This window comes from Puma concolor, chromosome E2 (assembly GCF_028749965.1).
Source record: "Puma concolor isolate L17-30 chromosome E2, mPumCon1.1.hap2, whole genome shotgun sequence".
NCBI lineage: Eukaryota > Metazoa > Chordata > Mammalia > Carnivora > Felidae > Puma > Puma concolor.
The window spans coordinates 5551329-5577259 of record NC_141681.1 but is presented as its reverse complement, the minus strand read 5'-3'; the positions used below and the strand labels follow the sequence as shown (position 1 = coordinate 5577259).

Below are 25931 nucleotides of genomic sequence, written 5' to 3'. Positions count from 1 at the left end.
TTGTGATATATCTTTCATGCCATGCCCAGAGCACAGAAGAACTCATCTCTTTTGCATGCCCAGCCATGGAGCTTGAGCCTTCTCTAGCTCTCTGTAGCAATTAAATATTGTTTAGAGCAGGGAGAGAATGAGATTCACGGTTTTAAAGTATTTTTTCAATAAATTGAGTTTGTTCTCGTAAGGCTATTGTTGGGTCTGAGAGCCCAGAGTAACAGAGTCCTTCCTCTCAATTATTCACAGTGGGCTCTGCTCTGGGCACAGTTATCGAACACCTGTCTGAGCAAGTAATTCTTTGTGGCTCTTCCACAATTATGTATACCCCATTGTCTCTGCTCTCAAGTAGCTTGGGGTCTCCTGGGAGTGGTAAGAAATCCAACCCAGCAAACAACAGAGTTTTCATAAAAGCCACCGGTGCTGAGGGCCAAGCGAGTGGTCCAGGCATAAATGCTGTAGAGGCTCAAGAGGGGAAGAGATCCAGGGACAAAGTTGGTCCAGGAGAGCTCGTAGGAGGGGACGGGATTTGAATGGACCATGACAGCTAAGCGGGATAAGGATAAGCTGATGGGGACGGGAGATAGACGATTTTAGGCACATCTAGAAACAGTGGCGAGACTCATTTTGCCTGAGTAGAGGGTTAATGGTAGGAGGAAATGGTAGGAGGAGGACAAATGTATACACACACACACACACACACACACACACACACACACGCAGGCATTGTGGAAAGCCCCCAGGAACCCTGTAGCCATAAGCCCGCTAGGGAGTGAGGTACTAACCCAGGGAAGAAAGATGAGGACTTGGGATGCGGGTGGGGGAGGGGGGGACCACCATGAGTGGGACAAGCGGTCTCTAGTCCCAGCTCTGCCACTTTCTGATTGCATGAGCCTGCGCTGGCCGCATGGTCTCTCTGAGCCTCAACTTTCTCATCCTGGAACCCATAGCAACATTCCTTTCCCCAAACAACGGTGCTTCAGATTACATGAAATGTCAAGTGTACAATGCCTGATACAGTGCCCAACCAGAGTAGGTGGTCATCATCGCTGCTAGGGTGATGATGGTGTGGCAGCGATGTCCCGGGCCAGGCTACAGCAGCTTTCACAGACCAGCCATTCCCGTCTTCCCAGCTCTGCAGCCAGTGACGTCATGCACAACTTGAAATTGGCCAGAGCGGAAGCATTTACACCATGGCAATGGACAAACACGACTAAAATGGGCTTTTTATTCCCCCTCCAGAGAACTGCACATTAAACCTTTAGCAGTATACTTCTGGTAGTAGAAAAGGAAAATAAGAGTGGGATGTAAATGTTACCACGGTGGGAAGCTTAAAACAGCAAGCCCGAACAGATGGGCTCGTGTGTCCTAGCATCCCACACCCTTGTAGGGCATGTGTTTTTATTTTGTTCTTCGTCTGGCGGGAGTCATAGCCTCCTGTTCAGTTTCTCTGGCCTTCCTTCCAATGCGGAGCTATCTGGAGACTGCAGGAGGAGGGAGGTGGACGGTTCAGCATCATCTTAGTGAAAATGTTTACTAATAAAAAGTTTGGTGTTAATGTAGCCGCTTAAGATTTCTCCCAGCTTTTCTCCGGCAGCCACAGATTAAATTGTCGGCTTGATTTTACTATGCAGTGGCTTCAGTGAGGAAGGCCAAGTTCCTAAATCATGTGCATGACAGGTGCCATATTTCTGAGCCCAGAGCCAAGCTGTGACCTTCCAGTTTCACAGTAACTAGAGCTGGGTGACGTGCATAATAAAGGCAGTACATAGAGCATTTTAAAAATACGGAATGAAGCTGAAATCAGATAGAGGTATCAGTCTGAAACGGGTTATCAGCACCAAGGTGATCAGTCTCCACCTGTCTTATGATGCAGATGTGAAAAGTACCGTGACTTGCGCGGGCAAAAGGATTGAAAGTGTTTGGGCTTGAGGACCCACCCCATGCCAAGGTTTGTGCTCTACACAGAATTCAACCTTTAGAGCCACCCTATGAGTAAGGATTTAGTGTCCCCGTTTTATACATAGGGAAGCAGAAGCTCAAAAAGTTAGTACTTCTCCCAATGACCCACAGATACTAAATGGCTGAGCCAGGGCTTGAACACCATCCGTCTGACTGGCCTCTACTCTGTCCGTTATCCCCATGCTGCTTCCCAGTGGGAGGCTCCTCCCTGACTCATCCACTCACCATGGTTTCCTCTGCCTAAAATGCTCTCCCACCCTCTTTACACTTCACTGTCTCCTTTTCACTTAGGTCTTCTCTGTCACCTCCTCCGAGAGGGCTTTTCCTTGGTCACCTTCACTAAAAAACCTCTCCAACCCTGCCTACCCTTCAGAAGTCACTCCCAATCCTGATGCCCCATGTGATGGCTTTCAGAGCACATAGCACCCTCTGAAGTTGTTGCATTGTCTGTTTATATGTTGCTTATGATTCTAGAACATAAGCTCTGTCATATATGCAGCATACAGAAGAATGCCTGACACATAGTAGCCATATAATGAAAGAAAGGAGAGATGGAGGGAGGGAGGGATGAATGGAAGGAAAGAAGGAAGGAGAGATGAAAGAATGGAGAGATGAAGGGAGGGAGGGATGAATGAAAGGAAAGAAGGAAGGAAGGAAAGAATACATGGATAGAAAGGTGGGTGGATAGATACTTGGATAGATGGATGGATGAATGCGTAGAAGAACGGATTGGTAGATGAAATTGGACAAACTCAAATTGGCCACGGGAGGTTCCTTCCTAGTTCAAGACTCCCGTGACTATATTAGAGCCCACCTCCTATAATCCTCCTGAAGGGGTCCAGGGACCTCTCCTACAGACATGATGTCTTTACCTTCCCCTCCCCTACCAACCTGAGCATTGCCAGCCTCCCCAGAGGAACAAGATGAATGATGAACAGAGATCAGCAGGGACAGGAGCCACTGGTGGAAAACAGGCTATGTTGTAAACAGGGCAATTCAGAGAGGGGGCCTGGCTGGGAGCTGCTGTCCTGGAATGCATAGGCATACCCCTCTGTACCTCCCATCCCTCTTCCCAGCTCTAGTAGGAATCATCCTACCCCTGGGACTCCTTTCTGCATGCCCTCACTCCCTGAACAAGTGTGACTTAGCCCTGAGCCACAGACACTGGGGATATACAGTCATTAAGACATAAAGGGCCTCTATCATTTGAGCTCACCCAGTCTAAAAGAAAAGGTAGCTGTGTGAGCATTTGCAGTATCAGAGCTATAATGGTGTGTGCCATTCAAGGTACAAAACAAGACAGTGTGACAAGGACGGAGAAGCACATCTGTGTCTGCCCGTAAGCGGCACAGTAGGAAGGCATGGCCAAGCTGAGACTTGAAGGTATGTTCAGGCCCAGCACATAGCATAGGCAAGGGCCCAGAGGCTAGATGTGTTCCATAAACCCATGGACAGGACCGTGAAAGGACTTGTCTAATGTGCTATAGAATTTGAGCCTTGATCTGTAGCCAGTGGGGACGCCTGAAGGGCTGAACCCAGAAGGATGTTACGTTAGAGCTGAATTTTTTATAAGAAGCCCATTCCGACTGGAGGAAAAGAAAGAAGAGGCTGGGACTAGCACAGCAGCTTAGAGAATTCAAAGACGCACAGCAGAGTGAAAAAACAAGAAGATAGAATCCAAGCGATTCACGGATACACTAGACATGGAGGGTGAAAGGGAGGATTCCTGTCTATCCCCCAGTTAGGAAGAAGGCTCCTGACCTTCTTGCTGGTTTCCCTTTGATCTACAGTCCCCACTGTCTACAGATCAAGACTCCAGTTCTACGGCAGAGTAGACAAGACCTTTCACGGTCCTGTCTCCTGGTTTATTGGCCAGATCTAGCCTCCAGGCCTTTGCCTATGCTATGTGCCGGGCCTGAACATCTGTCCCCTGGCCTACCTTTTGGTCACCCTTTGTCTGACTGCCTGGGTCTTATGGCTGCTTGAAGGAAATGGCCGGAGCCTCGGGCTGCATTGAAGCCCAAATACCTGTCCCCAGACCAACTGCATCAAAACCCCACAGCAGGTGTTAAAATCACAGAGGCTTAGGCCCCACATGGGACCTGCCAAATCAAGAACTCCAGCATCAGGGCGTGGGAATCTGTGTCTTTGAACTCCACAGTGATTCTGGGGCCAGTACTAGGGAGCACACAGTATGGGAAACACGAATTCAGTGTTTTCCACTAATATTCGAGGGAGGGGAGTGTTGGGAACCAAGTCATGTGTCTGTCTCCACCCTCCTCCCCCACCCACCCAGGCTGGCACAGTGCCTCCACAGACCAGGTGGGGCTCAGCACACGGCTCATCATCCCGCTTGCCCTTGTACTGGGTACTGGCTGTACCTTGCCCACCTTTTCACACGTGAGTGCAAGATTGTCGCAGGGGACAGCATTGTAGCATGTCCTGGGCACAGCCTGGCTGGCGATGTGTGAAATCTAGACCAAGAAGTCGACCCAGAGTGTTCTAAAGCAAAGGCAGTAGTTTCCCCGCCCAGCACCGTCAGGAAATGAAATGTCTACAAAACAACAAAGCAGTGGGCCAAACAGTCAAGTTTGGGAACAGCTTTAACGACTAATTTCTAATGAGAGTTTCAAAACACTAATTTTCCAGAGCAGAAAATCAAGTTGTGCTCATTTATAACCCGTCGCCTGCAATGAATCGGAGGATATTTCTTTCCGTGTTGTCAGTTAACTTTCTGAGCCTGTCAGAATACAAAGTAGGGTGGCTGGCCCATAAATCAGCTCTTTGGGAGCTGATAAATGGTTATTGTACAAATCCTGCATTTGCATGGGATCTGGGGACATAAATCTACTTCTCATGATCTTACTTGAAAAAAAAAAATTATCCCCCTGAAGTCAGAGTGAGCAATTTATACAGGCATTCTCCCCCAGCTGTTTATTTTTCTCACCTTTAATGGCTGCCTTCCTACTTTGTGCTCTTACGCTACACTGTAAACTGTCGCATGTCATGTAGGAAAAAAAACGGCCGGGACTTTGGTTTGAATCTGCCCACCAGGAATAATTTTATAACTTTCCGCTCATCCATGAATAACGATCACTCTGGTAAAGGCTGTCATGATTTACTAGCGTTGGAAGGGACCTTAGAGAACATTTAACACTCCCTTCCTTTTGTAGATAGGGTAGCTGAGGCCCAGAAGTGAGAGTAATGGCACAGGCCAAGTCTGGGACAGGACCAGAGTCCTGTTTGGGCTGGGGGGAGGCAAGGACCCTCACAGCGTATGGAAACACCTGCCACCCTCATGTAAGAGTCAGTGAACATTCATTCAAAGACCTTGGCTGGGTTGATAGGAAAGGCCCCGCCAAGAGCAAAGTGCTTGCTCGCTCGTTCATTCAGTATGCTTTCCATCATTCATTCCTTCATTCATTTACCTTGGCTCGTTCTCCCATCTCTACAACGATGAATGAAGACCCCTTAGAGGTGACTCAGAGAGTCCACACATGCCTAGCAGGCAAAAATGAAAGACCATCCAAAGGCCTCTGTCATGGTTTTGCCCTCTGCAATTCTACTGAGTTCTACTGCTCTAGACTATTCTGAAGACCACCATGGGAAGGGTGTTTGGCTTTGGTTTGTTTTGGCTTTGCTCTAATAACCTTGAAAACCACGGTGAGCTCACTTCCTTGAAGGTATTTTCCTTCTAACAGCTTTTTTGAGACATAATTGATATCCCGCACAATCCACCCACTTAAACTATACAATTCAGTGGTTTTTAGTGGATTCACAGAGTTGTACAACTGCCACCACCATCAGTTTTATGACATCTTCTCCCCCGACCCCCTGGAAAGAAACCCCACTCTACTTAGCCACAGCCTTAGTGCCCCCATCCCCTGCCATAGGTAACCACTCACGGACTTTGTCTCTGGATTTGCCTCGTGTGAACTCTACATATGAATGGAATCTTAGACCCTTAGGTCCTTGGACCCTTAGTAAGAAGACAGTGGACGTTGCTTTGTGTCTCGAGAAAAGACGCATGCATCATTCTTTTCTTTTTCCTCAACCGTGTGGACACTTTCAAATGTACAGAAATGTTGAGAGAATTTTCCAGCAAACTCCCGTGCACTCATCACCTGGACTCGAACATTTTATTCTACCTGCTTTTCCACAAACCACCTCATCTACCCCATGGATCACTGCCTCAGTGGGTTCTCAAGGGAGCAACTTGCACTCTTCCCAAATCAAAAGGAAAAAATACTCAATTTTGCAAAATAAAATGTCAACGTAGGGGATTTTCAAAGCCAAGACTGTTAGTCAGTTGACGTTAGGGGTTCTGAAACACAAAACTGTGTTCAAATGGTGAAGGAGGCTTGAAAGAGCTATCCAAGAAAGCATGTGTTCTACACACGAGGACAGAGGACTGACCGGGTGTGGGAATGACGAGTCCCTTGAAGGGACCCGCTGATACCCTAGCTCAACTGTCCTGGCAGAAAGAGCCAGGGAGAGAATCGAGTGGTTTTGGGGGATGGCGACCTCCTCCTGTCTCTGCTCATTTGCCCATTGTTGAGGGTTTCAAAGATTTAAGGGTCACCCTTGATTCATGCATCTCCTGGGAAGAACCGGATGCCTGCAGGAAGGTGCTTCCCTTTGTCTTTTGTGCAGCGAAAACTTCATTGAAACGTGGCTGTCTCCAGAGCCACGGCCCCTCCCAGGAGTAGGACCCCAGCACGCAGCATCATGTGCTCAGATGCTGTGGGCGGTGGTCTGGGAGGGCAGGAGCCAGCGTGGTGCGACAGTAGAGAAATCCAGACACTCTCCCTCCAGAACCCATCCTTGACCTTGGGGTTTAAGCCCTTGGTGCACACAAGGGACCTGGGGCGACGTGGCCCCACAGGCCTGCGTGCGAGAGTGGTGATGGGACTCTAGGAGGGTTGGATGACACTGGCTGTGTAAGTGTGTGTGTGCACGTGTGTGTGTTGTGAGGACACATTTAATTTGAGTCCCTGTGAAGCAAGGAGGAAAGGTCTTGGCCAGCGGCTCAATAGCTCCTGCCAATATGTGCAAAGTAATTCTTTTAAATGAGTGAACTAGCCTTGATACACTATAAACTTGATAAACTGTATTAAGGCGCTGTTGAAACGGGAATTCAAAACGCTCATATTAGTAATTTACTCATCAGTCACCGTGTTTACCAAATGCCAGAGGACCCCTGGGGAGAAGAGAACACAAATTAAAATAAGACACGTCTCCTGGCCCTCAGAGAACTCTGTCCGGCAGGGGGGAAACACACAATTATGACATGTATATACAATTATGACATTGTGTATACATTTGTATATTAGATTGGACAGTATGAATTGTTGCTATTTGACAGGTTTTGACCATGAAAATGGTCAACCTAATATTTATATAGTGGTATGTTAGTAACAAAATACCATAGACCAGGAGTTCAACGATGGAAATTTACTTCTCACAGCTCTGGAAGCTGGAAGGCCATGATCAAGGTCTGGCCAATTCCGTTTCTGGTGAGAGCGCTTTTCCTGGCTTGCGTATGGCCCTCTTCTCACCGTGTCCTCACACGGCCTTTCCTCCAGGTGCACAAGCGGAGAGAAGGAGATTGCTACCCACCCCCCACCCCCCACCCCCCCCACCCCCCCCCCCCCCCCCCCCCCCCGTCTCTTCTTATCAGGACACTAGTCCTATCAGAACAAAGCCCCACCCTGGTGACATCATTTAACTTTTATTACTTCCTTCGAGGCCTCATCTCCAAACACAGCCACGCTGGGTGGTTAGGGCTTGAACAGAAGCGTTGGGGCGCCTGGGTGGCTCAGTCGGTTAAGCATCTGACTTCAGCTCAGATCATGATCTCGCGGTTCATGGGTTCAAGCCCCGCGTCGGGATCTGTGCTGACAGCTCAGAGTCTGGAGCCTGCTTCGGATTCTGTCTCCCTCGCTGTCTGCACTCTCTCTCTCTCTTTCTCTAAATAAATAAATAAATAAATAAATAAATAAATAAATGTGAAGGTGAGAGGCAAAAAACATTCAATCCATAACAAGTACCTAATGAACACCTTATGTTTGTGTGTATCCCCCATATACAGGGTTATGTGCCCTATATAATGCGTGTTTATTTTTGGACATACCTATACACACCCACGCTATGACAGCAAGGTTGCACGGAGGACAGAAACACTGACTTTGCCAGGACGGAAATGGAGATGTGCAGCTGTAAAGGAAGACATGTTTATATTACTAGTTTTTTATTGGAGAAAAAAAAAAAACAACCTTGTTGTAAAAGGACTACAGGTAGAAATTTTAGAAATTCTGATAATCAAAAATAGAAATGCTACAAATCCCACTAGCCAGACGTGGACCCAACTACTCTTTTATTTTTTTTTTTAAGTTGTATTTATTTATAAAGAGAGGGTCGAGCGGGGGAGGGGCAGAGAGACAGAACCCTAAGCAGGCTCTTCAGAGCCTGATACGGGGCTCAATCTCACGAACTGCAAGATCTTGACCTGAGCCAAAGTCAAGAGTTGGCCGTTTCACTGACTGAGCCACTAGGCACCCCAGACACAACCACTCTTAAGGCCAAGGTCAGCCAGCGAGGCATCCCATTTAAGAATGTAGATGTTCGGGGCGCCTGGGTGGCGCAGTCGGTTAAGCGTCCGACTTCAGCCAGGTCACGATCTCGCAGTCCGTGAGTTCGAGCCCCGCGTCAGGCTCTGGGCTGATGGCTCAGAGCCTGGAGCCTGTTTCCGATTCTCTGTCTCCCTCTCTCTCTGCCCCTCCCCCGTTCATGCTCTGTCTCTCCCTGTCCCAAAAATAAACGTTGAAAAAAAAAAATTTTAAAAAGAATGTAGATGTTCGGCCTGGAGGCCTCCAGCACTTACCAGCTGTGTGACCTGAAGCAGGTTACTTAGCCTCTCTGTGCCTCGGGGTCCTCATCTGTACGGTGGGTCAGTAACACCAACATCATGAGGCTATTGTCAGAGTTAAAGGAGCTAAACCCTGTAAAACGCTCAGGACGTTTCTGGCACAAGTGCTCAGTAAATAGCAACCTCTGTTTTACTGTCGGTCTCCTCATCACTGGTATGATTCTGAACACAGATGCCACCGACAACATTCCCTTCTGGGGTGGTTTTTTCAGCCGGGTTGGCAGACGGGTTTGGGATTACGCACCACGTCCTGGAATAAGAAGGGCTCGTGTGCCCCATATTTGCCTGGGGTCTTCTCGGTTGCACGCGTGTTCCCATGCAGTAGAGAGATGGGGTTTTTCGCTGTCGTCTCCACATGCCTGGTCATCTTGCCGTGCACATCATGGCCATCATTGTTTTCATTTTCTGCGTACCGTTTCATTTTCTGGGCCACTAATCACTTTCAGCAGTTTCTTGGTATTCTTTAAACTTCTTCCATAACAAACCGTGATGGAAGAAACATTCTTGTAGCTAAATGTTTCTGACAAATAAGTCTGAGTAATGCTTTATTCTGAGGCCCTTTTTCAGACCCTTTCATGCTGTGAATCTGCTTAGTCAAGGTTCTGAGAAGTTCTGCAGAGGAGGGATAGCTTTGACTTTATTAGATGAGATGTATTCTCATCTTTATAAAATTGCTCCCTTTAGCTCTTTCTTTGGGCTAAGTTATTTTTCAAGTTTTTTTGTTTATTTTGAGAAAGAGAGAGAGAGTGCTAAAGGGGCAGAGAGAAAGGGAGAGAGAGAGAATCACAAGCAGGCTCTGCACCATCAGCACAGAGCCCGACATGGGGCTCGAACTTATGAACCAAGAGATCATGACTTGGGCCGAAATCGAGAGTGGGACACTTACCCGACTGAGACACCCAGGCGCCCCTGGGCTAAGTTGTTTTTTAAAAGATTTATTCTGGATCCAAGAATATGTCCAGTTTTATGGGCTTTCATTTATCGCCTTCTAGAATGTTGTTTTAGGAACTAACAAACTTGGAAGACACCTCCACCTACTGGGCTAAACCAAGGATTCATTTTAATCACAATTACATGAAAAGTTCACAACGCAGAAAGCATACATACGTGCAGGTCTTATTAAAATGCAAACAGTCAAGACCAGCGCAAAGAATTACCTGGTTCTTTTTGAGTCTTCTGGGAACCACTTTAGAAGAGGTCAATTCATCTAGAAAATATAAATGTTCCTCTTTCTAGATTTCAGACAGGAAAACACGTAAAATGCGTAAAAATCTCGTATACGGGCTATCTCAGGGGATCGTAATTGATGTAAATCCTGCATGAGAAATAGCGGTCAGGAGATGCCTACTGTAAATACTGCCTTTCACATAAAACAACAGGGCTCACAGTGAATGTTCTGTGTGGCCTGACTTCTCTTTTTAGATTTCACCTCAACTCAACCCTACGGCTTACTTATTTATCCAGTAAATACTCGCTCAAAGTCTACCGTTGGCTGGGCTGTAACTGGGCCCTGAGGACAGCAGCGAGAGGACTTTGTCCTCTTGAGAGCTTATGTGCCAGTGGGGAGACAGGTGATGTTCCTTCTCTTGATGGATGACCACATCATGAGGACACTTGCAGAGAGAGCGGTATATGCCAACCGGAAATCGCACAGCACGGTGGGATGGGGAGGAGTGTCAGATGGTAAATGCCTTTGGGGAAGCATCAGGAGAGCAGGGAACTTCCTGCCTTGTTCACTGCAGGCCCCCCAGGCCCTAACAGAGCATGGGGCGCAAAGCACATGTTCAAAACATGCGTAGGTGGGCGCCTGGGGGGGCTCAGTCGGGTCAGCTTCCAGCTCCTGGTTTCGGCTCAGGTCATGATCTCATGGCTCGTGAGACTGAGCCCCGCATCGGGCTCCACGCCGGGCATGGAACCTGCTTAAGATTCTCTCTCCCTCTCACTCCCGGTCTCTCTGCCCCTCTCCTGCTTGCGCTTGCTCTCTCAAAATAAAAGTTATATATATGGAGCGAATGTACGAAGTCAAACCCCAGGGCTGGGCATATGTGGTTCCAAGGGCTCCATGTGGGACATAACCTGCCAGAGTAGCCCACAGAATCACTTGTTTGGGGAACGGCCCCCCTCGACTAGGAGCCGTGTCCAGGAGATTGGACTGGGTTCCCAGGGGACGTCCCTCCCTATGAAGCCTGGACTCTGCGGGTTCCCATGAACCCCGGGGCCCTCACCTAACCTGGCCTTCAGAAGCAGCAGCGTCTGCAGGTCGCTTGCTGCTTGGGCTTCGCCAGGGGGAGAGGGCCCATCACCTGAGCCGGGCACAGCTGCCCGTGAGAACCTCCTCCGCGGCAGCTCACCGGTCTGTGTTCACTGACCTTCAAGTTATCACGCGAGGCTCAGCCACCCATCTCACTGCAGTCCCTGCAGCCGCTGGCCTCATTTATGGACTTCTCAAAAACACCGATCCCTCCGCTTAGCTTGGTCTGGGCTGAGCTCAAAGACTCGGGCGCGGGAGCAAAGGCCGTGGCGTGTGAATGAATCACCCAATAAAAATAAGTTCCGAGAGCAAACGCAGTGGGCTTGATTAACTGTCGCACGCAGGTCTTCTGACATCCCCGAGGCTCTCCCCCTGAGCGTGGTTGTTGCTTCGAGACAGCCCATCCGGAGAAACTGCGCCCCTGGCCCAGATGCCCCAATGCCATCGGCTTCAGGGCACCAAAGCTGACCTTGAGCTGCAGGCTGAACAGCCCTGAGAGCTGAGCGGCGAGGCCGCCGGTCCCCCATCTGGGCCTCGCGCTGTCCGTCCCAAACTCTGGAACACCCTATTTCACTTGATCTTATTTGGCTTTTGTAAGAAAGTATTCTTAAAGTCTGGTAATCAGCTGACCAAATGAGAAGGGCAGGTGATGGCCTCAGGAGTCAGAGGATGTTGGGAGAAGAGAATCCACATGCATGTGGGGCAAGGAGGAAAGCCAAGCCTGTGTCCTGGAAATCAGAGAAAGGGAGGCTGCTTTTCTTGAAATTGGGTCACCCCGTGTCTCCCAGAGTGAGTGTGCAGCAAAGCCAGGCCCCCAGACACGGCTCTCTGCCCCTTCCTTGCGGGTATGATGGCGGCACTCTGGGAGACCCGTTAAAGTGACAATGCTGCCTCCAGTCACCAGCCCGGGGTCCTAGGCCCCGGCCCACCTTCCACCCAGGCCCAGTAGATGGGCTATCAGGACAAGGGCTGGTCCAAGGACACCAGGGCCCCTCAACCTCCATGGGTGCATGAGGGTAAGCCCTGGGCAACAGGCTGCATGGCTCTGGGGGTGCATGGCAGCTGGGCCCTTGTCAGAGCTAGACTGAAACTCTTTTTTTTTTTTAACATTTTTTATTTATTTTTGAGACAGACAGAGCATGAGTGGGGGAGGGTCAGAGAGAGAAAGGGAGACATAGAATCCAAAACAGGCTCCAGGCTCTGCACTGTCAGCACAGAGCCCGACGCGGGGCTCGAACTCACGACCGTGAGATCATGACCTGAACCGAAGTCGGATGCTTAACCAACTGAGCCACCCAGGCGCCCCTAGACTGAAACTCTTAAATAATTAGACGGATGCCACGTGGACCCTCCATATTTAGGCCCTAGTAGTGTTAAGGATGGGTTGGTGGGCACATCCCTATCACACAGCCTAAACGTCACCTGATGGGATGTTAAGGTGAGAACCTCCTTTTAATAAGCCTGAGTAAGAGAGCAGAAGCCTGTCACCATATTAGAAATGCACAAAGACAGAAGGTACTGACGGGAGGCAAAGGGGAGGCTGGGATAAAGAACCAGGCCTTAGGGTTTGACTATTTACAAACCTGTGAAGGTTCTCCAGGAAGAAGTGGCAGGTTCTCTGGAGGTGGATTTAGCAGGTGTTTTTTTTGTTTTTTTTTTTTACTCCTGAGAATGATTTTTGTCATGTGGTGAGACAAGGTCCTGACCATCCCAGCTGGGGGCATGTGGGCAGAGATCAGCACGGGGCTCAGAGCCCCCAGATTCCTGCCCCCACCACACCTTTGTCCAGCTCACGTGCTCCGAATCACAAGTCCTTGAAGAACAGGGACCACCCACAACCCTTATCTAAAGAAGCTGGGTAGGGGGGAAGCTGGGTGGCTCCGTCGGTTGAGCGTCTGGCTCTTGGTTTTGGCTCAGGTCATGATCCCAGGGTCATGGGATCGAGCTCTGCATCGGGCTTGGAGCTTAAGATTCTCTTTCTCTTCCTCTGCCCCTCTTCTCTGCTCCCTTGCTCGCTCTCTCTCTCTCTCTCTCTCTAAAATAAAATAAAAAATTTAAAAATAAATAAGCCCGGGAATAGAAGAGGGCCACTGCCAACGAATTGATTTAAAGTGGGGACCAGGGTCAACTGACGAATGGATAAAGAAGATGTGGTTTATCTATCCAATGGAATACTACTTGGCAATGAGGAAGAATGAAATCTGGCCATTTGTAGCAACGTGAATGGAACTGGAGAGTGTGATGCTAAGTGAAATAAGTCACACAGAGAAAAACGGATGCCATATGCTTTCACTCTTATGTGGATCCTGAGAAACTCAACAGAAGACCAGGGGGGAGGGGGGGGGGAAATTACAGAGAGGGAAGTAGGCAAACCATAAGAGACTTTAAAGTACTGAAAACAAGCTGGGGGTTGATGGGGAGGTGGGGGGAGGGGAAAGTGGGTGATGGTCATTGAAGAGGTCACCTATTGGGATGAGCACTGGGTGTTATATGGAAACCAATTTGACAATAAATTTCATCCAAAAAAATTTTAAAAATAATAATAAAGTAGAGACCAGAAAGCCCGGGTGGCTCCATTGGTCGAGCGTCTGACTTCGGCTCAGGTCATGATCTCGCATTTCACGAGTTCGAGCCCTGCGTTGAGCTCTGTGCTGACAGCTCAGAGCCTGGAGCCTGCTTCAGATTCTGTGTGCGTGTGCCTCTCTCTCTATCTGCCCCTCCCCCACTCTCTCTCTCTGTCTCTCAAAAATAAACATTAAAAAAGAATTTTTAAGTGAGGGCCAAAATCCATTGCAAAACTAAAAAAAAAAAAATTCAATTAAGATCTTATTTGGGGAAAGAATTGGTACAAATAAGTTTGTTTCTACGTTCGTTTTCACTGCCGTCAACTATTCTCGGTGTGAACACTGCTGAACCGTCGCTCTGCCTTTGAAGCAACTTTTCTAACATCCCACGACAGTACACGCCACACTCCACATTCAGCTTGTGTGGTGCATTTATGAACGGGGGGGGGGGGGTGGGGGGTCCTTCCAAGCCGTTCAAGGGCTCCATTCTGCGAGGCCCCTATAAACTGAATCTCCTTTCTTTTCCTCTGTTGACCAGCTTTTCTCTCTACTTCACCTTTCTTTGCTTATCCTGGGTTTATTGGGGTCCCTACACAGTCCAACATGAGTTGATGTCTCCTCGTGGCCCCTGCATCTTTTGTGAGATGACCATGTGTCCCCCATGCGGGACTCATGTAGTGCTTGGATGTTTCCGGTCACTGATACTGACGTGCTAAGTCTGCTGACCGCAGTTAAGCCGGGTGGGATGTTACAGAGAGTGACAGACGTGGCCAGGAGTCCCCTCATGACGCTGCCCGTGGGACCCTCAGATGATGAACAACCCGCACAAGCCTTGTGTACATTTGCACTCTCGGACCCAGGGACACAGACAGATCATCACTGTAATGAGCAAAGATGTGTAAATATCCTTACACCAAGGAAAGGTTACATCCTACCAGCTTGCACCGAGCTCTCAAGTCATTCTCTTCATTTCTGAGCGCGGTTTCTAGTGCTTGGGAAAAGCCCCCTGACATGGACGCACAGAGGCGGGAAATTTAACGTGGCCCTGACCATGCATGTGGAAGGAGCCAGGCTTGATTGTTAGTGATGAAATTCATGACAGTGATCACGATAAATTAATAATGGAAGCCATCTTGTGGCTGCATTTTTAAAGCATCCGTTTAATATTTTTACCAACATTGGAGATGGTAACTCGTGTTTTCATCTAGAGTTGACCAGCGGGTCCTTGGATTTCAGAAATCCTGAGTTTCTGAGGTCCCAGTTTGTTAAATGAAGGCACATATTCAGTTACCACATCAAGGTCCCACGTCCCTGACTTTTCCAACATTGTTAAATCCCTGGCTTCCCAGGTTGACTCTGGTTTGCTCTATTGCTCTGTATTTCCCTGCCATCAGTTTGGCTCGAGGCAGTAACGCAAGGCGCCCTGAAAACGTCCGCAAGCAGCCAGCAGCGGTCGGAGGACTTCGTGCCTTTTTTCAGCAATGGGGATGGAGCCCCAACTAGAAAGAGCCCGGTCACAGCAACGTCCTGTCGCAGGCCCTAAAGGTCCCATCACAGCCGCTGTAAATTACAGCGAGGGATCAGTGGCCTCAGACCAGAGCACGACCTTTGCTGGGAGAAACTAAGCGGACGGACCTGTCTCTCCCAGAACAGGTGGTGAGGGTGTATCAGAGACGAAGGACGTGATGACCAGCAAGCTGCTAGCTCCCGGGGGGGGGGGGGGGGGGGCGTCATCACAACCGAGGAGCAGGTCGGGAGTGGGCAGGAAAGGGGTCCCCTGCAGGCGCACCCCCGATTGGTGAGCAATCACTCAGTAGTGCTTTTGTTCGCGGCAGCCGGCCCCTCTCTCCCCAACTAGTGAAAGCAGAAAGTGCCTGAGTGTGCCTGTTGATTAGAGCACATCACGGACAGACCTCAGCTCCTGCAGATCTCCCCATCACAGCTGAGACGTTTGTCCCCGCGGCAGGTCTTACTTTAACTTAGCAGTTGTCAGTATGAGCCTCCCAATCAAAGAACAGTTTAAGCCCGTACTAGTTGCGAATTTCTAGTGATGAATGTATTATACTCACCCACAGGTGCTCTATTATGGTAATAAGCCTTTCTTGAATGTGTATGATTCTTTTTATAAACAGGATTTTAAGAAAGGGTTATGTCAATTTAATAGTTTGGGTGTGTGTGTGTGTGTGTGTGTGTGTGTGTGTGTGTGTGTGTGTTTGGGATTTTTCTTAGGAAATGCTACCATCCTGGAGTCGCAAGCTCATGGAGCTCCGAGACCCCCCTCCCCCCCCACCTACCCCACTGGAGGGAAAGCCCAACCACAGGACACAGCCCGGGGCACAGCTCTGCGTTTGATCATGATTCACAGAACGGTGGCTCTCAAGCTTTGGTGAGCCAGAAGCAGCTGGAGGGCTTGGTAAAAATGAGAAGGCCCTCTCATGCCCAACAAGCCCAGTAACTGTGATATATGCCAAGATTGGAGAGCCAATGGCATAGGAAATTCCCGACCCCCCATGGGCTACTTCCAAGGCCAACAAAACATAGCGACTGTGTTCAGGAGACAGAGAGATCCGCACTGGAGCCACCATTCTGCCATTTAAAAGCCACACGAGGGGCCACCTGGCTGGTGGAGGGCTACCTGGCTGGCCCAGTGAGTAGAGCTTGTGACTCTTGATCTCGAGGTGGTGAGTTTGGACCCCATGGTGGGCATGGAGGCTACTTAAAAAGAAAGAATGAATGAATGAATAATTTCTCAAAAGAGCCACATGATATGAGCGAGCTGCTGGCCCACTCTGAGCCTTTGTTTCCTCATCCGTAAAATGGGGGTGATAATATCTACCTCCCAGGTCGATGGGCAGTGAATGAAGTTCAATCATGTGCATACATCCTGTGGCATCACCTTGTTGATCAACGAACGCGGACTCCCCATTCCAGATACAACAGAAAAGAAACGCTGAAGATAGAAAACCCTCATAGCACACAACGTAGTGTTATGTGAATACTGCCTTCGCCACCCTCCTCACAAGTGTAACGAAATAGCCATTTGTGCAGTTACTAAGCAAGATCCTCTCCTCCCGCTGGAGTAGAAGTTCCAGAAAAGCAGGGAATCCACCGCTGCGGACTCGAAACCAAGCTTGGCGCCTGGTACTTGAGGCACTCGGTAAATATTTACTCAGAATGAGTGAGTGAGCAGTGGGGTCACATTAGAAACGTGCATGTGTGCGTGTGTATATGTCTACATAGGCTGGAAGCCTCCGGACCAAAATTTGAATGGTGCTTGTTTCTGAAGGTAGACCAGGGTGGTTTGCACGGTAGTCTTTTTTGCTCGTCTGTATTGCCTGAATTTTCTGCAGTGAACACACGAGACCTAGTCAGTGTGTCCTTAGGTGAACATGAGAGGGGTTGGAGCCACCTATCAACACACGTTCCTTTGTGACGTCCAGCTTCCTTCTATATATGTATACATGGCCTCTAGAATTAAGGTGGTAGGAGATCTAGAAAGTACATGATTTCTAAAAACGAGTCGAATCTCTTTTGATCTGTCAGTTTCCCTGTTCTGAGCACGCGCCGTGCAGAAAAGAGTTAACACACAGCAAGCCTGAGTCCGTGGTCTCCAGAAAGGTCTGCTTACTGGGTTGGCTCCCCGCCGGTGCTTGAAAACTTGGATTTCTGGAGGGTTCTCGCCACCCTCAATGGCAGGAGTGGCTCCCCGGTGCCTGAAGTGTCTGTGTAAACAAATATGGCTTACGCTGAGCAGTTGCTGTCCTTCTGGAACCCAGCGATTTCGCTGCATGCCAGGCAGAGGGTGCCTGCAGGACCGGCACTGCCCCCCTCCACCAGGAAAACCCTGGACACCGGGTCCCTAGCAAGCATCCCTGGGGGACAGCACCTCACATGTGCTGTCACACCTCGTTGCTGGGGAATTGAGCGTGTTCTGCGTGACTCCCGGGAGAGGGCTCTGGAAGCTGGCACCGAAGGGGTGTCTGGAGCAGCATTTAGGGGGGAGTTTGGCTGTCATGAGAGAGAGATGGTCTGGCGACCTTCTCGAGAGAGAGGTCTGTCCATGGGGAAGGGACGGACAGGCACCTCAGGACAAAATTCCTTTAAAACTCTGGGTCACCCAGGACATGGGGCAAAGGATGTTGAGGAAGGCTCGTACTCTGATTCATTCATTCATTCATTCATTCATTCATTCATCCGTTCAACCTACACCATGGGTGCCAAGCAGTCTTCTAGGTACTAGACACAGAGTTGGGTAAGATTGATACAGTCACTACCCCCAAGGAGCCTACACGATATGCTGGGAAGCCAGCCAGGTAAGGGCACAGACTTCAGATAGAGCACTTATAGCGGTCTCTCCGGGCACAGAGAGGTCTCAGTGTTTGGGCTGAACCCTCAGAGGTGGTGAGACACGCATGAGGACATCTAAAGCGGCTACATTCCATGAGGCAAATGGAAAATCTTGAGGCTAGAATGAATTTGGTGTTTTCAAGGAACCAAAGGAAGCCCGTATGCCTCCAAACTGTGGGAGGGCAAGGAAATCATTTGGAAATGAGTGTGGGGAGTTAGGGCCTTGGATGTTATGGCCAGGAGTTTGGGTTTTATTCTATGCCCCATGGGAAGTCATTGGAGGATCCTGAGCAAAGACTCACACGATGTGATGTAAAACTGAAAATGGTCACCCTGGTTGCTCTTTGGAGAACGGATTGTACTAAGGAGAATAGAAGCCAAGAGGTACAGTGCTGTGGTCCAAGCAAACAATGATCCCTAGGCTCTTACCTCTTACTTCCTGTAACAGCCCAGAGATAACGGACTCACACCAAACCCACTTTGGTCCACTGCAGGGGCAGAAGGTGACCTCCCTGGGTATGGCTGTGCCTTGCCTACTGTCATGGTAGGGGTCACAATGTCTGGAGAGAACTAACCAAGCCTTGCCCTCGTGCCACCTAAAGATGGCAGCCTCCAAGAGAACATGATGGTCAGAACTGGAATCTGGTATAGCCCCATGCAGGATGGCCACGAGATTCCGCCAGGAACTCTAGGATACTAGGGAGAGGGGGGTCCAGGGAAGGCTTGAGAGGTGCCCAGAGCTCCTACCCTGTTCCCAGCTGTTACTGGGCCATGGACGCCCAATGCCCCATGCCAGGCTGGGCAAGCTCTGGCCCTGTCTTCCTTGCCCAGGCCACCCAGTGGGCGACTCCTCTTGTCCACATCTGCCAGTTGTGGCATTCTCCCCCTTCCTTGTAAAGTTCTTCCCGTTACTGAGACTGGTGTCTTTGGCTCTGCCCCTGGGCTCTCCACAAGCCCTGAACTGTGATGGGCTTTGGCTGCCTAACTCAACCAGGATTGTCAGATTCGCTGGCCCTTTAGTCTGCTCTGTGTATTTTGGTCGGGAGATTGGAAATAGGGCCTTTCCTCTGCAGTGACAGCCAGAGCTACGTGAACCATTTCAAAACCACGCACTTCCTTTAGCTGGGAATTCTATTACACTCTAGTTCTGTTTTTAAGGAAGGGCGTTGATTTGAATTACCCGAGCAGGTATTTCATCTGACACAGGGGGCCCGTTGGGCTGGAGTTAAGTGGGGGGCTGAAGGTATGCCTCCTGCTTCCTTCCTTCCCTGTGGTTTTACAGGCTCTTTGCCTCCTTCAGGATGAATATTCCATCGGTAGGAATATAAAATGCCTCTGTGTTCTTCACTTCCTAGCTTTCCTTTTCTAGGCCCTCCCGTCCTTGCCGGCCCCTCTTTGAGAGTGAACTACAGTGAGACTCATGTGTAGGTCTAAAAAAACCCACCCTCCCTACGATACATGATACCAGCCAGGATATTTCTGACGGGTCCCCATGAGTGTTTGCTCTGGACAAGTGCTTCTCTATCGTATATGTACAAAGCCCTGGGGGATCCTGGACTGACTTCCTCTGACACCAGCCCCAACCCAAGTCTCCCTCCCCAAGTGATCCGTGTTACCTGTCTGTAAATAGACACCCAGACCTCTCTGTAGACATTCACCTATATTCTAATATGCCCGAGGGTCCAATACATCAGAAAGATACCCAGCTTATTTTTTGCCAAATGGATAATGAGTCAACAGAGTCTATTGAATGATCTAGCTTTTCCAAACAATCTAACACGCCATCTATAGCCAATAGCAAATTTTCAAACGTATATATGGCTATGCGTACATATATGTATATATAAAATGTCTGTCTAGATAGATTGACAGATCTCAATTTAGCAATTATAGATGGTAGATATATATTATAGTCGATATCTGTGTCCACATCTGTATCTGTTTGTCAACCTGTCTACATAACCGGCCCATTTCTGGTGCTCTACTATATGGCATTGGTCCTCTTGGACCAATAGTATATTGCTTTGTAACATTTTTAAGTCTAACACAAAAGGAAGGCCGTGATAACCCGTGTGCTTTTGGTGTCCGTGCTGAACAAATGTAGATCCCTCGTGTCACAGAAAGAACCCAAGAAGCTTACAGAAGAGACTTGCCGAACCTTCTGAGTCTCTCCCTCCTCCCCATTGCTACCAGGGCCCCATGAGGGTCTGAGCCGGGCAGCCCGAGCTCTGGAAATCCTTTTCAGGAAATACCGGGCCCTGGCCTCTGGCCTGGCAGTTTCCTTCCCGCTCCGCTGGGGCCCTGCTGACAATAAGCCTGCTTCCCAGGAGAGGTGCAGGGCCCAAGCATGGTCAGACATGCCCCACCCCACGTCCCCACACGGTCTGATCCTCCTAATTATCCTGCCCCATGTCGGCCGAGGCCGACACCCAGAAAAGGCCAAATCTCCGAAAGCACTCGAGCAGCTCCTGAGAAGCTACATTACAGACTGAAATGAGTCCCGTTTTTAATTTGATTTTTCTTCCCCTGTAACAAGCAAAGTTCACATTACAGATAAATTGCCCGGAAATTCCAATTTAATAAGCCGTATGCATTTTTCAGGCCTAAAAGCACGGAAAACATCTTGCACGCTGGTGTTTTTATACCAAAAGGTTTATTAAAAAGACAGCTTTGAAAATGTCAGAAATTTACATAGAGCGTCTGGCGAATTGGTCAGAAGGGCTGATCTGACAAAAGGGCCCATCACCCCGGAAGTGGAAAAGCGGCTTGGCTGCTGGTCTCGAGCTGCTCACCCCTGTGGGGTGGAAAGCTCTAGGGCTGGGGAAAATCACACCTACCCTCAGGCTCTGGCACGCAGCTCTCGGCTTGCATTGTGCGGGCACAGGGTAACACGACGTTGGGTTCCGTCAGTGGGGTGGCCCCTGTCCTCTGTCCGGGACTGGGATTCTGAGTAGAAACAGCAAGCTGGCATCGTGGAGACCCGGGACAAGGGCATGCCTCCCCAAGGTATCCGATGGGAAGAGACACCAAACAAAATAAATAATAGAGGGAGACAAAATTAAAGGCCATGTGACAACACAAGAAAACAGCCGCAGCAATGGATACCTGATTGGTTTTTTAAGGAAGAAAAATTGTGAGTAACTATCATGTAAAACGCTCAGGCCCTTGCTTTCTCTGGGAGGGTGACGGGGTCAGGCTGACTGCACCGGGGCCAGCTTCCAAGCTCACGTCTGTAAAGCTTTCCACTGAATAGAACTGCTCCTTATCTAAGAGAAGAAGCAGAAATGTCCATCGTCCTGTGAAACTTGCAGCATCAGGAGACCAAGACCACAACTGAGCGAGAAACAAAGAATACTGTTTCTTTGTCAACATGAAGAGCCTAGATAATTTAATTCATTTTTATTTACCTTCTAAACTCTGATTTGAGTCATCAGGGAATAAAATACGGTCCATTTAAATTTTTCATTATCTCAGATATTGAACTATCTCAAATCACTCCTGGATCCACCGTGAACTTGTCACCTGATGGGAACACTTCTTGCCACCTCTTGGCTGTGCTGCTTTGGGCAAGTTGCTAAGCCTCTCCGAACCTTGGCGAGCTCGTCCGTAAAACAGGGATGATGCCAACTTCATCTGGTTGCTGGGAACCCCAAAACTGAGCCTGGTGCTGACTCTGACGACCTGGGCACAGGGCCGGGCACAGTCAGTATGTGCTAGTTTGGCACTTGAACTTCATCCTGACGTCTTGAAGTGGACTTTGGTGAAAGTAGCCGACCTGCAAGGGCCCCTATTATCTCCAACAGGCTTTTTACTCTATGGTTGTGCCCAGCAAAGACCTAGAAGAGGAAGTGACTAATTCTTACTGGGGAGCTCTTACAGAATGACCAAAAAGGGACATTTCAGCCTGGTCTTTGAAGACAAGTAGAAGTTTGCAGGTGGAGATATAAATCGATGTCGAAAAGAGCGACAGATGTTTTTATGTTATCTTTTTATAGTTAATTATTTTAGGGGACAGCACAAGCAGGGGAGGGGCAGAGAGAGAGAGAGACACAGAATCGGAAGCAGGCTCCAGGCTCCGAACCGTCAGCAGAGCCCCACGCGGGGCTCGAACTGACAAACCTCGAGATCATGACCTGAGCCAAAGTCAGATGTTCAACTATAATAAAAATATAATAAAAATTCTACTTAAGGTTTTTTAAAAACACACAAGCAGGACCGACTGGGTGGCTCAGTCGGTTGAGCGTCCGACTTCGGCTCAGGTCATGATCTCGCGGTTCGTGGGTTTGAGCCCCGCGTCGGGCCCTGTGCTGATGGCTCGGAGCCTGGAGCTGCTTCGGATTCTGTGTCTCCCTCTCTCTCTGCCCCTCTCCTGCTTGCACTCTCTATCTCTCAAAAATAAACATTAAAAATAAAATTAAGTGCATAGTAGATTTTAAATGATAGGAGTTCTGCCAGAACTAAGACATCTACAGGCTGGAGTTTAGTAGAAAAAAAAGTAAGACCATGAAAAGATCTATAGCATCCAGCATCTCATCAGTTTCCCCGTCTGTGAAATGGGAATAATAATATTATCAGCCTCTCAGGGTTGATGTGAGGCTGAAAGAGTAGGTACAGGGCAGTCTTAGAAAAGTGCCTGGTGCATAGTAAACACTCAGTTTATCATGATTAAGTGGGCACTGCACCCCTGAGGTTGTTCTAGAAAGACCAGACCTGATGCCTTGTAGGAAGCATTAGCAAGGCCCACCCCTGGTGTTGCTCAGCAGTCCAGGGTCTGGCTCATCTACTTTTGCAAAATAAAAATGTGATTTGATTTGACTGGCGCACACAGAGGTGCTCAGTTCTGTTCACGGGACCCCAAATTCACGAGGGACTGTAGTAAACCAGAGTCCTTCTCTCTGAACTAAAGTGAGACGCTATGTTGGAGGGTCTGTCAGTGCCCAGCGGAAGCCCAGGGACATCCAGGGGCTGGTGCTGAGCCTGCAACAGAGCCTGGGAGCAAGCGGAAGGGTCTCCCTAGCTGGTGGTCACACTGGGACCACGTGTGCGGTGCTGCGTGTCTCCTGGAGGCTGTTCCGGTGGTTTATCATTCCTCAGCTCCCTTCTCGAGGCCCCAGGCTGAGCACCCCTCCTCTCTGTGAGCACAGCCTCCCTCGGAGAGCAGTCACATTGCCCGGTCCCCAAGATCGCCTCCAAGTCAGGAATGGCAGCTCCCCTCCTCCTTGGCCACACACGTGTGGACAGCTCCTTGAGTCTCGCCTTCTCACAAAGAAGCGACCCACTACTCTTGGAGTCATCCTCGCTCTGTCCTTGGAGATAACCCGTTCTTAGACCTCGGCAATTATCTTTTGACCACGCTTTAGCAAGTTAGCTGGGAAACAGCTTAGAGTGGGGGTTCAGAGCCGGGGCTCTGGGTCCGCGTTCCGAATCTATGACCTCGGTAGGTGTGTGCTCTGTTCTTCAGTGTCCTCGTCTGTAAGTGGGGATGTCATACCCACTGTCTTAGTTTCCTGTCGTCACCATAACAAATGATCGTAACAAATTGCTATAACAAATCACCACAAAATTGGTGGGGCTAGGGGCGCCTGGGTGGCGCAGTCGGTCAAGCGTCCGACTTCAGCCAGGTCACGATCTCGCGGTCCGTGAGTTCGAGCCCCGCGTCCGGCTCTGGGCTGATGGCTCGGAGCCTGGAGCCTGTTTCCGATTCTGTGTCTCCCTCTCTCTCTGCCCCTCCCCCATTCATGCTCTGTCTCTCTCTGTCCCAAAAATAAATAAAAAACGTTGAAAAAAAAATTTAAAAAAAAAAATTGATGGGGCTAGAAATTGATTCCTCCCCAGTTCTGGAGTCCAAAACACCCGTAGCCGGCCTCACTGGGCCAAAATCAAGCTGGGCCACATTCCCTCTGAAAACACCAGGGAAGGCTCCTTTGCAACACTCCAGTCCCTGCATCCACGATCACGGGGGCTTTAGCTCTCTTCTCTGTGTCTCACATGTCTCTCTGCTTCCCTCCTAAAAGGACACCTGTGGTTGCAGATAGTCCCAGTGATCCAAAATCACCTCCCCACCTCCAGATCCTCCACTTTATTATCCCTGCAAGGGTTTTGCCACATAAGGTAACATTCACAGGTCCCCAGGATTAAGATGTGACATCTTTTCCACTGTGAAGACGAAGACGGCAATTTGCCCCAAACTCTTAATGGTTCAGTCAGGTTTTAAACATTCTCAGAACCAAAGCCGACAGTATAGGGCAGAGATGATCGACTTCAGGCACCTTTGCCTGACTGATGACCTATCAGTTTTCATGTCTCTTCAGGGGCATATATTCCAAAGATTGGTGGGGAATGGCAGGAAAACACAAGCATCTCTCCGGCTCGGGTATCAGAGTGATTGGAGAAATTGCCATGTGTCACTGGGATAGTCCCCCTTTACCCAAGCCCCTTGGTTCAAAGAAATCGGAGTCCTGTTCAGTTAGAATCTCCCTGGTAGGTGGGATTTTCATTTCTTACCTAATGCACATTTGGTTTGAACTTCTTAGAATGAGAATGGGTTACCTTTACAAAACCCTCAAAAAATACTAACATTTTTTAATTCTTTGAAGGTTTCCCATTATCCAGAATCCAAACCCCTTACAACAGTGGTTCAGGGTCTTTATAATCTATCTAAACTCATTTCCTTTCAGTGTCCCCTGGAGAAGGTATGTTCGGACCACAACCATCCACCTTCTGACACCTAAACACTCATTCACTCAGCAGCTGTCTATTGAGTGTTGTGTATGTGCTGAGCAATGTTTTCAGAGCTGTTGTCATGACAGCAGACAGATGTCCTTGCTTTTGTGGAGCTTATGCTCTAGTTGTGGTAGGGTCCCCTCCTTATGGGGAGGGAAAAAAAAAAAAAAACTCAAGGCAACCTGGCTACACGCGTACATGACAATATCCCTCACGACATTGTAACATGAGACCACTTAATCAGACTGCATGTTTGTGCGTTACCATATATGAGAGACAAAGAAATAGAAAATGTATAAAAAATACAGGATGTGGTATCTGGGGATCAGTTCTTTGGGTACGAACCCAACTGAGCTGTGCCGGCACGAATAAAGTTGCTTCCTGGAAAGAAAAGCCTCAGTGTCACGAGTCTCTGTGCAAGGATCCTGCTACATAGTGAATCTCTCTGTTCCATGTGTTAATTCGTTTTGTTCTCTCTTCCTGACCTGTCTGCCCTCTCAATCTCTGACAGCACCCTACCCTTTCCTCCAGCCTTGGTTCAGATGCTACATCTTCTGTGAGGTCCCCAGGGTTACCCTCCATCAGAGGTAATGGCTGTTGCCTCCAGGCGTCCATGGGTCCTACCTGTATCTCCACGGTAGGGATTCTCCCACCGGCTCTGCACAGGGACACACCCAGGGTATAAAAGAAACACAACCCGGACTTGGACGGCCGTGAATTCTGCCTCTGTGAGAACTCGGCAGATACGAGCTCTCTCCTCACAGGCTTGTCGTGAGGCACAAAGGTGGTGCGTGCACCAAATATTCAGCACGGTGTTGGTCAGCCGTCATTTTCTAAATGAACAACTCTAACTGTAATGATGTTTTGGGGGTCGTATTAAGAATTTCCCAGGAGCACCTGGGTGGCTCAGTTGGTTAAGCGTCCGACTTTGGCTCAGGTCGTGATCTCGCGGTTCACGGGTTCGAGCCCCCCATCGGGCTCTGCTGACAGCTCAGAGCCTGGAGCCTGCTTCGGATTCTGTGTCTCCCTCTCTCTCTGCCCCTCCCCCACTCATGCTCTGTCTCTCTCTGTCTCAGATATAAATAAACATTAAAAAAAATTAAAAAAAAAAAACACAAAACAAGAATTACCTGGCATCTGGGGTGCCTGGGTGGTTCAGTCGGTT

The 25931-nt window shown here is 49.1% G+C and overlaps 1 protein-coding gene across 1 annotated transcript in view; it reads left to right on the top strand.

The window, feature by feature from the left end:
- CDH13 (cadherin 13) overlaps nucleotides 1-25931 on the top strand; it is a 1039261-nt gene that overhangs the window by 979271 nt on the left and 34059 nt on the right. The gene's annotated exons all lie outside the window — the stretch shown is intronic.